Source organism: Schistocerca piceifrons, chromosome X (assembly GCF_021461385.2).
Source record: "Schistocerca piceifrons isolate TAMUIC-IGC-003096 chromosome X, iqSchPice1.1, whole genome shotgun sequence".
NCBI classification, from domain to species: Eukaryota; Metazoa; Arthropoda; class Insecta; order Orthoptera; family Acrididae; genus Schistocerca; species Schistocerca piceifrons.
Genome location: NC_060149.1, coordinates 713,861,281 through 713,876,043, shown reverse-complemented (window position 1 = coordinate 713,876,043; position 14,763 = coordinate 713,861,281). Strand labels below are relative to the sequence as shown.

General features: G+C 42.4%; 1 protein-coding gene and 1 non-coding gene across 2 annotated transcripts in view; both read left to right on the top strand.

The window, feature by feature from the left end:
- The window catches only part of LOC124722665 (diacylglycerol kinase beta-like), a 500,391-nt gene that overhangs the window by 189,396 nt on the left and 296,232 nt on the right, over positions 1-14,763 (top strand). The window lies entirely within an intron of this gene.
- On the top strand, positions 9,691-9,765 carry Trnas-cga. Its single transcript has one exon. It is a non-coding gene; the product is annotated as a tRNA-Ser (tRNA).

The window sequence follows — 14,763 nt, the reverse complement described above, 5'->3', positions numbered from 1 at the left end:
GGTATTGTAGAAGTGTCGGTATGGGGATTTTTCAAACTACGATACCTCGTAAACAACTCGCAATATAATCTTCCAACAAACACCAGTGACACTCAAATTTTTAATATTTTAGTTTGTTACTGTCAACAGGCATTATTCCGTTGAAAAGGAGTATGTTTACACAAAAAATACACTTTTTAAGTATTATTACAATGTCTTTATTGGCTGACGATACCAGCCCCTGACTACCAGTGCATTCTGTACAAACCGCACATCAACAGCACTTTCCATTTCCGCAATATCTCCAGTGCAAGTTTTAGGTGAGTCATTCTGTATGAAAGAACAACTGAGCAGGGTCAGAGGAGGACAGCGGCTGTTTCACCGTTTTGTCCTAACACAAGCTCAAAAGTGTGTGCATACACTAATCTAGAAGCTCGAGCGGTTCTAGGCGCTACAGTCTGGAACCGCGCGACCGCTACGGTCGCGGGTTCGAATCCTGCCTCGGGCATGGATGTGGGTGATGTCCTTAGGTTAGTTAGGTTTAAGTAGTTCTAGGTTCTAGGGGACTGATGACCTCAGAAGTTAAGTCCCATAGTGTTCGGAACCATTTGAACCAATCTAGAAGTAATTCACATAATTATCGATGTGAGGAGATTAGCATTAGTCATAATTAATTTTAATTATAATTGATTGTCAGTATACTTTACAGAGACTGCGTGTAGCCGGCACTCTGCATGTTGGTGTATGGTCTGACACGTTCCCCGCTTTACGAAGTGTCAATTAATAGCACCCGCAGTTTTATTTATTTTTAACATGCGCTTGGGCATGCTTCGCTCGTCGTTAACGCTCAGATATGTGCACATCAGCGGAATCTGTCTCTCTTTCGCGTCGTTCTCTTGGGGAAGTCAACAACTCGACTTTTATTGCCCCGAGGGTAGTAAAAGCGCAGACCAATAAAACACAAAGTTTGTCTAGAGTGGTACTGGAGCGCCGTTACGAGGTTTCGGTTTCGATTGTCAAGCCCTTTCATTCTTTAGTCAGCCTTATACAGATGAGTGAGCAGCGAAATTACAGCTGCTCTTCATTCCGCACCGTTCATTACGCGAGAGTAGCGGACAATGGAACTTGGCAACTTCACGAATCCATCGTCACAGTGCATAGTTATAAAAAGCAACAAAAACTTTAATTGTAAAGTGTAAACAGAAGCTGACAAAAATAAGTCTAAAACCTGAAGATATTTTTTTTCAGATACTTCCTCTTGTTTGTAGAACCACCGACTCAAGCAACACTAGTTTGTATGTCTCCGTAAGGATTGGAAATAGTTAACCGAAAGTTGCACTTACATCTTCTATTCTACTTTTACAGCGAAGAGTGGAAACGACCTATACCGCTCTAGATTACCGTTCATAATTATATAAACCAAATTAGTTATAATCAGTGAATCATATTCAATCAAAACTTTACTTTAAAAAACTACTGTGAAAATGGAATTCGGTTACCATCATCACAAAATCGACTTGCTGTACGATTGTTTATTGATGTTGGCTTACGTAAAATGAAACGCCGAAACGTATTACGATATACAAATGTTGTACAACAGAATCAGTATTCAGAACGTTCAAATGATTTGCAGCAGTTCCTCTTGCTTTACTCCAGAATGGTAAAATACAATGCAGGGGAAACAAATGGCTTTCTGAAACTCGTGGTCAATGAGGAACGATCTCGCCATTTGTCACTCTCTGTCGTTGGGCCACCAAGGCCTGTCACTATAGTAACTAAAAGAGACGCAATGTTCATACGCGGGTTTACGCGAAAGAGCGGTGGACACAAAAGAGACCGTCTCTTATTGACATCCATGACTTTATTCGTGAAAAAGGTTAACAGGGCAAAAGTAATATGATAAATTTTGAAACTAGATTTCATTCAAAATCAGCTGCTTTTGTAAGCTACCTGATGAGGAAGGCGCGAGAATTTCCTGGCTGTTGACGTAAGTGTCATGTGGCATCAAAATGAGTGTAGGAAAGTTAGCGGTATTATACTGGCCATGTTGGATACAGCGTGAGTATATAATACATCGTGTTGGTGAACCGCACTGATCTCTTCGAATTTGCTTCACGGATATCCTGTTTGGATCAGTTCTTCCCTGACCTTCACACCACCGGATTCATCGAACCCTAATTTCTTGCTGTGGTGAGCCATGAGATCTCTCATTTATCGCTGTCCTGCGGATTTTGAAATATATCTCGTAGCAAGAATCGTCTGAGCAGCTGCTACAATCCGGCAGTCAATGCCCAGTCGGCGTCAGGCACACGTGACGTCTGATAGTACAAACGCCGGACATCTGTTTTAACATTACAGCTGTATTCATATCATACACCATGTGTTCTCGTTATGTCCAATAAATATTCCAAATGAATGACTCTCTTGTTTCCTTTCCGATATTCGACCTGTAACCACTTACCCTTGACGTTTGCGTCAATGAGTTGCTATCCAAGTCTCAATTCTTATGATGTGCTCCAATTCCCCTAGAAGTTTGTCGCAACATTTCTCGGCTCCCCTGTATTTCGTTTTCAAAACCCACTATAACCAGTAAAGAAAGTAATTCGAATAAAAAGTTTGTTTGATCAGAGAAAATAAGGTAAAATTAAGGACTGCAGTCCACCTGGGCTACACATTTTAGTGAGTAAGTAAATGAGATTAATTAAACCCTAAATTCCAATAATTAAGTAAAACTTTTCATTGACTGTCCCACGAGAAAACTATTGAATCATCTTTTCACTATAATATTCATTGTGCACTTTACTGTGAGACGTTAGTCACCCAAAAAATCACTGGTTCATAATAACGGCTACAAAAAAATCCAGATGGTTATAAGTAAAGGATTATCTAAAGTAATCATGGGAGTTATCTAAAGAGCTTCTTTACATACTCGTAGAACTGCCATAACCACAAATACAAAGATGAACTTATACACTGAAGTGACAGAAGATACTCCTATTATCGCATCGGACCTCCTTTTGCCTGGCGTAGTTCAAAATGATTCAAATGGCTCTGAGCACTATTGGACTTAACATCTGAGGTCATCAGTCCCCTAGAACTTAGAACTGCTTAAACCTAACCAAACTAAGGAAATCACACACGTCCATGCCGGAGGCAGGATTCGAACCTGCGACCGTAGCCTCGCGTAGTGCACCAAATCGACACGTCATGGACTGAACAAGCCGATGGAGGTCCCCTGAAGAAATATTGAGCCATGCTGGCTCTATAGCCATCCATAATTGCGAAAGCGCTGCCAGTGCAGGATTTTGTGCATGAAATGATCTCTCCATTACATCCCATAAATGTTCGATGGGATTTATGTCGAGCGATCTTGGTGGCCAAATCATTCGCTCCAACTGTCTAGAATGTTCTTCAAAGCAATCTCGAACAATTGTGGCCTGGTAACACATTTGGAATCATAAAGACCACGAATGGCTGCATATGCTCTCCACGTAAACTAACATAACCATATCCAATACACGATCGGTTTATCTGGACCAGAGGACCCAGTCCATTTCATTTAAACACATCCCAAACCTTCACGGAGCCACCACCAGCTTGCACAGTGCCTTGTTGGGTCCATGGCTTCATGGGATCTGCGCCACACTCGGACCCTGCCATCAGCTCTTATCAACTGAAATTGTTACTCATCCGATCCGACTACGGTTTTCCAGTCGTCTAGGGTCCATCCGATATCGTCACCAGCCCAGGAGAGGTGCTGCAGGAGATGTAGTGCTGTTAGCAAAGGCATTCACGTCGGTCGTCTGCTGCATAGCCCATTAACGTCAAATTTCGCTGCTCTGTCCTAACGGATACGTTTGTCGGACGTCCGACAATGTATTCTGCGTTTTTTTTTTTTCACTCAGTGTTACTTGTCAGTTAGCACTGACAACTCTACACAATGGCCGCTGTTTTCTGTCTTTAAATGAAGGCTATCAGCCACTGCGTTGTCCGTGGTAAGAGATAATACTTGAAATTTGTTATTCTCGGCACACTCTTGAGACTATAGATCTCGGAATATTGAATTCCCTAACGATTTCCGAAACAGAATGTTCCATCCGTCTATCTCCAATTACTACTCTGCGTTCAAAGTGTGCTAATTCCCATCGTGAGGTCATAATCACATTGGAAACCTTGCCACATGAGGGCAAATGACAACTCTGCCAATGCAATGCACTTTTATACCTTGTGGACGCGATAATACTGCTATATATATATATATATATATATATATATATATATATATATATATATATATATATATATATATATATCTGTGCATTTAGCTGTACCATAACTTTTTACACTTCAGTGCACTTGCCACACCTCGCAAACACGATAGCTGCTTTCTGACACTGTCATATCTCCTCGTCGACTTACCTCACTGCACTGAATCCATACAATCGACTGACACGTACACACCACTTACGTCAACGGTGGAGAATCACATGATCTGCAGTCATTTATAATGAAAGTTTTTTTTTTTTTGAATAATACTGACAGAATAAATTTTTTTCCTTAAATTAGATCTCTCACAGTCTTTGTTTGGAAAGTATGACAGTTATCGTCATAGCAGGGAGTCCCTGTTCTGTGCTCAAAGACAGCACACCGTGCCTGGTACACGCAGCGCTCGGGGACCACAGCACAGCTACGACACCTGAGGATGGACTAATAACAGTCCGACACCGGTTGTGTGAAAATAAAGTAATTTACAACTGAAGCGCTATTTTCAACCTCTGCTATAACAATAACTGTCATACTTTCCTAACAAAGACTGTCAGAGATCTAATTTAAGAAAGAAAGTGTCCTGAGCTGAATCCTATAGAACACCTTTGGGATGTTTTGGAACGCCGACATCGTGCCAGGTCTCACCGACACACATCGATACCTCTCCTCAGTGTAGCAGTCCGTGAAAAATTGGCTGCCATTCCCCAAGAAACCTTCCAGCAGCTAATTGAACGTATGCCTGCGAGATCGAGATTGAAGGCTGTCATAAAGGCTAAGAATGGGCCAACACCATACTGAATTCCAACATTACCGTTGGAAGGCGCCACGAACTTGTAAGTCATTTTCAGCCAGGTGTCCGGATACTTTTGATATCGTGGTGTATCTTTTAAAGAATGGCCGGCCGCGGTGGCCGTGCGGTTCTAGGCGCTGCAGTCCGGAACCGCGGGACAGCTACGGTCGCAGGTTCGATTCCTGCCTCGGGCATGGATGTGTGTGCTGTCCTTAGGTTAGTTAGGTTTAAGTAGTTCTAAGTTCTAGGGGACTGATGACCACAGATGTTAAGTCCCATAGTGCTCAGAGCCATTTGAACCATTTGATAAAGGATGATGGAGAATAAAGCCTGACAGGTTATAGCCTCCTCACGTGAACAGCAATACTGAATGGAAAGGTAAACAGTGACTCACACCCGAGATGCCAGTAGTACCGACAAAGGATAAAAAATTATATGAACTGGGGTAATTTTTTACTCCGGCTTGCTATTCCAGGGTTAAGAAGGGGTAAACGGTCTGTAAGTGTGAATTGAAGTTTGTGTTAGGGAGAGCGTTGGACTAGCGTAGTGGGTGCACCCGCGGTAGCCGTAATAGCTCTGAGCACTATGGGACTTAACATCTGAGGTCATCAGTCCCCTAGACCTTAGAACTACTTAAACCGAACTAACCTAAGGACATCACACACATCCATGCCCATGGCAGGATTCGAACCTGCGACCGTAGCGGTTGCGCGGTTCCAGACTGAAGCGCCTAGAACCGCTCGGCCACACCGGCCGGTGGTAGCCATAATGCTACAGTGTTGTAGTGGTTAGCATATCTGCCTAGATAGCAGGAGACCTAGGTTCAAGTCATGGGCGCGGCACAAATTTTAATTCATTGCTTCAGCTTCTATACTTATCAAAGAATTCCCGTTGGATTTGAAGCGTATTGTTGTTGACGGGGCGTGACACTCGCGTCGATTAGTATCGTATTACGACCACCGTTCTTACGCTGCATTACATGGCTGCCAGAGGTGCACCATTCCTTGTAGACGGTATAGTCCGCCTCGATTCACCATCATATCGGCCATATTGTTTCACGGTGTGTACATGGGGACGTCCAAACACGATAGCTGCTTTCTGACATTGTCACATCTCCTCGTCGCCCTACCTCACTGCACTGAATCCATACAATGGACTGATACGTACACACCACTTACGTCAGCGGTGGAGAATCACATGATCCGCTGGTACCAGTTCTACACCATCTGCAAAGCTCCAAAGCGACCTGTGTAGTCTTTCAAAGGGAACTAATATTTTATCTGGTGACCTAATAATGGCTGAAACTGACTTGGAATTTACCAGTTTCGTATTTCGAATATCCATCTGCGGCTTCGTGCTTTACATGATTCTAAATTGTGTTGTGCATTTTACAGGCTAACCTGATTGGACTGGCGTGTTATCGTTTCTAGCGCCAACAGTTCCTAGAGCGCTGAACGAATTTATTTCCTCTCGGTACGGGATAGAGCCAACATTTCTATTTGTAGGTTGACGGTCAAAGAAGCAAATATCGGTTTTTTCCTGCTTACGAAGCTGTCGGTTTATAAACGATATTAATTTGTGATTGTTTTTCCGAGAGAACTGTCACAGAAGCGGACTGAAAGGCGAATGTCAAAATTCTAAATTAACGCGAGGCTTTTTCCCGCCCGTCAAAGGAAGAAACGACGCAGTAAAAATGAAATTAATGGGCTATTGTTTTACGACAGACTTGTCACAGCGCCTGTGAGTTAGGTGTTAAAAATCAGACAATGTACTACGTTTTCTCTTTGCATGTAAACAAAGAACGACTGTCTGCGCAATTCATTTCCAAGAGGCAATCGATGAAACAACGTTTCAGGGAAGGACACAATAGTATGAAGCAGTAACAGACTTAAAAATACTTCCGGTCATTGCAACATTTTCATGAAGGAGACATCGAAGAACATAAGATGTGTTCTCGTACCATCCTATTACAGATCAAGTTCTGTATGAACCTCAGCTGCAGACTGTTAGAAGAAGTATGAAACAGAGAAAACTTCCGAACCATGAGAGTAAACAGTAACTTCGGAATAGGGTCATCTGTAATTTAGTTGTATGCGAGATGTATTTAGTACGGCAGAGAATGAAGGAATGCAAAACAATGTAAATTTTTCTATCTGACTATTTTATAAGTACATCAGTTTTAGGTTTACATTAATTGTGGGTCCTAGTTGAATTATTTCCGCCTTCAGAGCTAGTTCAGCACCAGCTCATGTCGCACAGGTTTCCCCCAATCATTTGCTGACAGATTAGTCCAAATTCAGTCTACACCGGCTATACAGTTCATAATCTCGCGTGATTTCACTTAAAATGCCCAATTTCTGTGGATTATTGGTCAGCACACTTACGTCACCTGCATAAACATGGGTCACAATCTTTAATCGTCTATAAATTAGCCCCAACCAACTCACGTGTATCCTACGAAGAAGAGACTCAGCGGCAGTGGGGTATAATATTCCAGAGAACGGGCATCGCCGTCTCAAAGCTCTTGTTTTATCTGTGAAGTTAAACTTTGGTTAAACGTAATTTTAGTACAATTACCACTTATACCATTTTCCGGTCTATGTACAAAGTTATTATCGAAACCACCAGAGTCATTGTCTCTGTCGCATACTGTTCTATTGTACCACAGGCACTTATGAAGTCTGGAAACGTTAAATGTAATGCCAAATATGACTGCCACTTTAAATAGACTAGATCAATGTATGCTGCCAGGATGTTTGTCATTGCACAGTTCTGATGTTCTCGTAAGATACGCCCCGTGATTTCTTTTAATGGGGTAATTAAAAGACTTGTATAAAACTTGAAATCCACCAATAATCAAGTTATTGGACGATATTCCGCTCCTGACTTTCAGTTTGAATTCCTCGGTGAAACAAGATTCTGCCCTCCGTGTAATTGTTCGGGAGGCTTGCCCAGTTACTACTTAATTAAAAATTTCTCTTAGTTTGTCTCCTATTGCGGCCCAATATGTGTCGTATATTCCCACAGATGTGCTACTCTTAGCTGGTGCTTCATGATTTAGTTTATAAGGTTTTTCACTGCATATCTGGTGAAATGATCTTTTAGTTTTTGGTCCTGATGTCCGATAAGGTATTCAGTTCTCCCGCCCTCTTAATTCAACTGTTTACTTTCTCTGCGAAGCAGATTGTGGTGCTGTATAATTTTTGGAGGAGCTTCAGTACGTAGAGTCCGATCTCTAAATGTGTCATATGCAGACCCTTTGTGATCATGTCTATAAACCTCTCTTTTGCTTGCAACGAGCGAAGTTATCACACCGGATCTCAATCGGGAGTACAATGGTTCAAATCTGCGTCCAGCCATCCTGATTTCGGTTTTCCTTGAGTTCCCTTATTCGCTTCAGACAAATTCCTGGATGGCTCCTTTGAAATGGCACGGCCGATTTCCTTCCCCATCGTTCTCTAGTCCTAGCCTGTGCTCCATCTCTAATGAGCTTGTGGTCGACAGGACGTTAAACAGTTATCTCCTCTTCCTCTTTTTTGCTTGCCAAGATTGTAAAATGAAATGCGAAATTGTTATTGGCTTCTGAAGTTGTTGCTGCGCTTCCCTGTCTCGGATTTTACACTCTCTTTCACTCCATCTATTAATTCTAAATGTTTTTGTCTTTCAGTATTAGATAATTTTTGCTATTGGGCCAGCAATATAACTGATGATGCTCGAAGTACAGAGGATTAAAAAATGCAGATCGGCAATAGTAACTAAAACATCTGTAAAAACATAGACTTCTTAACAACGAATTTAAATTAAAGCGGTGCCAAATCTTTTCGAGGGTATTGTACGGAGCGTAGCCTTGTACGAAAGTGGATCATTGACGATAAACAGTTCAGAGAAGAGGAGAATACAGTATCTTCAAATATTCACTGCCGATTTTTCATCATGACAACACAACTCTCTATGACAGGTATTTCATGCTTGATTACTGTCCTCATAATACACATTCATTTTATGTACTCTCCAAAGTCCATTAATACTTCCCCCTCCTCCAAATATATTTTACATTTTCATTAGCTAACTTCAGCACAACACCACCTCCTTATCCCTCAAGAAAGGAAAATTAAATATTTTCTGCTAATGACAGATCAAAACATTTTTTTTCAAATCACCTCCTTTCTTTTGACAGTAATCAGATTACTCAGCAACTGCCCGAATTCACTGTCGTCTTCATCCTCTTCTAAATTCTCACTAACTGCCTTACCGCGTTCTGGCCATTGCCTGGTTGTACTTCTCCGATTACTGCACGTAAGTATTTTTCAGCTGCCTCCAATGTTTCATTCACACTTTTGTCATCTAGCTCCTTCAGACCTTCACTATCAGTGTCCTCTCCTTCTTCCATGCAAGATTCGTCATCACTTTCACTGTACACGTTATCCTGTGTGAGATGTTTCGTTATTTTCCTTTAAACTATCGACCAGATTGTCTGTACTTCAGTGTTTACTTCGTTCTTTCCTATAAAAAAACTCTTCCAAACCACCGTCAAACATGAATATTCTTTCAGGAGTGCTAGTTCTGCAAGGTTCGCAGGAGAGCTTCTGTAAAGTTTGGAAGGTAGGAGACGAGGTACTGGCAGAAGTAAAGCTGTGAGTACCGGGCGTGAGTCGTGCTTCGGTAGCTCAGTTGGTAGAGCACTTGCCCGCGAAAGGCAAAGGTCCCGAGTTCGAATCTCGGTCGGGCACACAGTTTTAATCTGCCAGGAAGTTTCATATCAGCGCACACTCCGCTGCAGAGTGAAAATCTCATTCTGAATATTCTAACCTCAAAAATCCCATTAACCTCAGTTGTACCATTCTTATCATTATTCTGAACTTCCGATACTCTTTGTTATAGTATAAAAAGGGCATAGCTAGCAAAATCAAATTACTGTTACGAGTTCTGCAAATCTAGCCACTTCACAGACGGTATCAGTAATCTGAGATTCTATTTCATTTCCCACTCGTAACTCCACCTCTTGTCTATTCTGAAAATTATCGTCACGGACTGGAGAACGCGATCTATACACTGGTCCTTGCCCTCTGTCAATTGGTCTGATTGCTGTAGCATGACGCCAGATCTTTGCACGTCTTCCACTATTGTTTCAGAAAACATCCATTCTTTAAACTTACATTTTGGTGGTTTTACACATTTCCATGAGGCCTAAAATTTGGTTACTCCTCGTCCTATAATTACTTTTCAACTATCTCCAAGTAAATAATAAACTTATTTACATTATCACTAGCAGTAGCAATTATTTTGTTACGCCAATTAATGGTCAGCTTTCTATCCAAACCCACGGCAATCTGGTCAGGCTCGATTTTATTTGTTAAATATGACAAACTACTAACCCACTTCAGGGAACACTTCTTTACACTTTCTTCTCTAGGATTAAACTTCTCACCGGTCCAGAAACTATTTTTCATTACCATTTCTTTCTGTTTGCCCCAATATTCTTTAAAAATGCTTTGTTAAACTGTCACAACGTATAATATTTGTCAGTAGCAGTCACACCCCATGTTCTAGGTTCTCCTAAGAATTTCGACGTAATAAAATCTATCTCTGTTAATTGGCTTTTGACATTTTCTGAGGATTGCCTACATTTCTTCTCAACTTGGCAAAGACTTTCGTCAACTTAGCGTCAAACAAATACAGATCTTGGTCTCACATTTTCTTTAGATCAGCAGCGTGGTTTTTCAGTTTCGTATTAATTTCAGATTTAAATTTCTTAAGCTCACCAGCCAATTATTAATACTACTAGGCTTCTGCTCAATTTTCTTATCATGATTAACAGTCTGTTTATCACTTTTCTTGTTTAGGTTACCAGTGTGCTGCTTTACCTTACTAACATTTCGTTTATTTAATTACAATCTTTTTCTTAGTGCCCGTCAATGCAGCAAACATTTCCGGCATTCTTTCTATCCTGCTTTCTTCAGACTTATTCCCTATTTTCCATTGTCGATAGGCGCCAGATCAAATTTGGCATCTGCTTCCACACTTTCCTATTCCTTTACATTAAATGGAATAACACCAAGCAAATGAGTATAATTAAAATCGTTCACCTGATTGCTGTCAAAATTTGAACTATGTCCCATAGTTTCATCTGTTGAAGCATTTTGTTCCAGTTTTATCCCTATAATTGGAGATAACTGAGGTACATCATTATTTACTAAACCACCTGCTTGTCTTTGTTCAGGAGTGCTTGTTTCACTGGTAATCATACTGGACTGAACCTCAGCCCCTTATCTCACAATTACAGAACTGTCACTCTCTTCCATCCTTTTAAGTCTTTTAAATACAAGCACTCAACAGACAAAATAAATCTCCTGCTGTCTGCTGTGGTCGCTGCGTGCCTTCTCTGTAGGTCTGGACTCGTCCTTCAGTTATACCAGTTTCAGGGCCCCTGTCCGTTCTGTACGATGCCAGCGCTGATCTGCTGTGCCGGCTGTTAACTGCATCTGTCGCTAACTTGTTCAATTCTGAGCTACGCCCCCCGTCGTCTGGATGATGTTTGACATCCCTTTCCTGTCGTAAAGTCCCAGTCCTCTTGGCATCCCTGTTCTTTTTCACTTTCTCGTGCGCTGTCCCATGCTATCTTTCGTTCACTGTGTTGCACTGTCCTCTATCAGAATTATTCTCAATCCCGGTTTCTACCTACCACAGCTTCTTACTTCGTGACGCTATTTCACCATGTGGGACGGCGCGGTTAATTGTTATGGTTATCGACAAATGTTCTCCTTGTGGTGATTTCTTCTTCTGCCGTTCAGTCCCCACGTCTGCTGTGTTGGAAAACGAATAATGTTTCTCTCCTGGAGAAGCTGTAGTAGAACCACAAGCACGACACGTATCTACATCTTGCACTAAAAATTTTAGTTTCATAACTCCTGAGCCAGTCAGTGATAGTACTGTTTTCGAAAAAAATATACTCACTCTTTTGCCACAAAATAACCTCCAAGTCCTTGCTAATCAGAAGTTACAGTTTCGTCAGTCACTTCCCTTCACAGTCACTTTTATTTTAACCAGCTTATGGTATCTAACCGAACCTGTTACCGGAAAGATTACAAAACGAATTGTCTATGACAGAATGATCGCTCAAATACACAACAACTGGATCCTTCTGAACATTCTGTTCTCGGTCCCGACTTGCACAATACGCCACATGTATTTTTGTTAATTCAAAATTCATAGTTCACAGAGAACAACCGGAATTTCGCGTGTTCGACATCATCACTCTCCCGCAATCTCTTTGCAGCCTACCGTGTACAAATTTAATTGACAATTAAATAGGATGAAGGCTGCCATCTGATCGCACTTAGACTCCACAAAACGATTCTTCTAGGAAACCAAATATGCGTAAATGTTCTCTCTTCTCATTGGCTGAGATACTGGTAGCTAATAATATGTCAGTGTAAACCCGTTCTCTGCCGCGCCTTTTTCATTGGACTAGCTATTTATAAAAATGGCAAATTTAAAAAAATCCACAAATATCAAAATAACTCCATCTTTAAGCACACTACAGGCCATTAAAATTGCTACACCAAGAAGAAATGCAGATGATAAACGGGTATTCGTTGGACAAATATATTATACTTGAACTGATATGGGATTATATTTTCACGGAATTTGGGTGCATAGATCCTGAGAAATCAGTACCCAGAACAACCACCTCTAACCGTAATAACGGCCTTGATACGCCTGGGCATTGAGTCAAACAGAGCTTGGATGGCGTGTACAGGTACAGCTGCCCATGCAGCTTCAACACGATACCACAGTTCATCAAGAGTAGTGACGGGCGTATTGTGACGAGCCACTTGCTCGGTCACCATTGAAAGGACGTCTTCAATTGGTGAGATATTTGGAGAATGTGCTGTCCAGGGCAAACAGTCGAACATTTTCTGTATCCAGAAAGGCCCGTACAGGACCTGCAACATGCGGTGGCGCATTATCCTGCTGAAATGTAGGGTTTCGTAGGGATCGAATGAAGGTTGGTTGCTTGGGTTGTTTGGGGGAAGAGACCAAACTGCGAGGTCATCGGTTTCATTGGATCAGGGAAGGATGGGAAAGGAAGTCGGCCGTGCCCTTTCAAAGGAACCATCCCGGCATTTGCCTGGAGCGATTTAGGGAAATCACGGAAAACCTAAATCAGGATGGCCGGACAGGGGATTGAACCGTCGTCCTCCCGAATGCGATCGAATGAAGGGTAGAGCCACGGGTCATAACACATCTGAAATGTAACGTCCACTCTTCAAAGTGCCGTCAATGCGAACAATAGGTGACAGAGACGTGTAACCAATGGCACCCCATACCATCACGCCGGGTGATACGCCAGTTTGGCGATGACGAATACACGCTTCCAATGTGCGTTCACCACGATGTCGCCAAACACGGATGCGACCATCATGATGCTATAAACAGAACCTGGATTCTTCCGAAAAAATGACGTTTTGCCATTCGTGCATCCAGGTTCGTCGTCCTGTCTGTGATGCAGCGTCAAGGGTAACCGCAACCATGGTCTCCGAGCTGATAGTCCATGCTGCTGCAAACGTCGTCGAACTGTTCGTGCAGATGGTTGTTGTCTTGCAAACGTCCCCATCTGTTGACTCAGGGATCGAGACGTGGCTGCACGATCCGTTACAGACATGCGGATAAGATGCCTGTCATCTCGACTGCTAGTGATACGAGGCCGTTGGGATCCAGCACGGCGTTCTGTATTACCCTCCTGAACCCAACGATTCCATATTCTGCTAACAGTCATTGGATCTCGACCAACGCGAGCACCAATGTCGCGATACGATAAATCGCAATCGCGATAGGCTACAATCCGACTTTTATCAGTCGGAAACGTGATGGTACGAATTTCTCCTCTTTACACGAGGCGTCACAACAACGTTTCACCAGGCAACGCCGGTCAACTGCTGTTTTTCTGTGAGAAATCTGTTGGAAACTTTCCGCACGTCAGCACGTTGTAGGTGTCGCCACTGGCACCAATCTCGTGTGAATACTCTGAAAAGCTAATCATTTGCATATCACAGCATCTTTTTCCTGTCGGTTAAATTTCGCGTCTGTAGCTCATCTTCGTGGTATAGCAATTTTAATGGCCAGGAGTGTAAATGTGTCACTATAATACAGCGAGGTGCCAAAGGGCGGGGGATAGTGATATGAACATATACAGACGGGGGTAGTATCGTGTACAAAAACTGTCATTTATGCTCAGATGATAATGTGAAAAGGTTTCCGACGTCATTATGGTCGCATGACGGGAATTAAGACTTTGAACGCGGAATGGTAGATTCAGCTAGAAGCATGGGACATTCCGTTTCGGAAATCGTCTGCGAATGCGACATTCCGAGATCCACAGTGACAAGAGTGTGCCGAGAATAACAAATTTCAGTCATTACCACTCACTACGGACAACGCAGCAGCCAGGGGCCTTCACCTAACGACCGAGAGCAGCGCTGCTTACATAGAGTTGTCAATGCGAACATACAAGCACCACTGCGTTAGACAACTGCAGAAATCAACGTGGGAAGTACGACGAACTTATCCGTTAGCACATTGCGGCAAAGTTTGGCGTTAATGGGCTGTGGCAGCACACAATTGACGTGAGTGCCTTTGCTGATAGCACGACATCGCCTGCAGCGCCTCTCCTAGCCTCGTAACCGTATGTTGGACACCAGCGTTCCGACTTAATTTATTTGTTAATG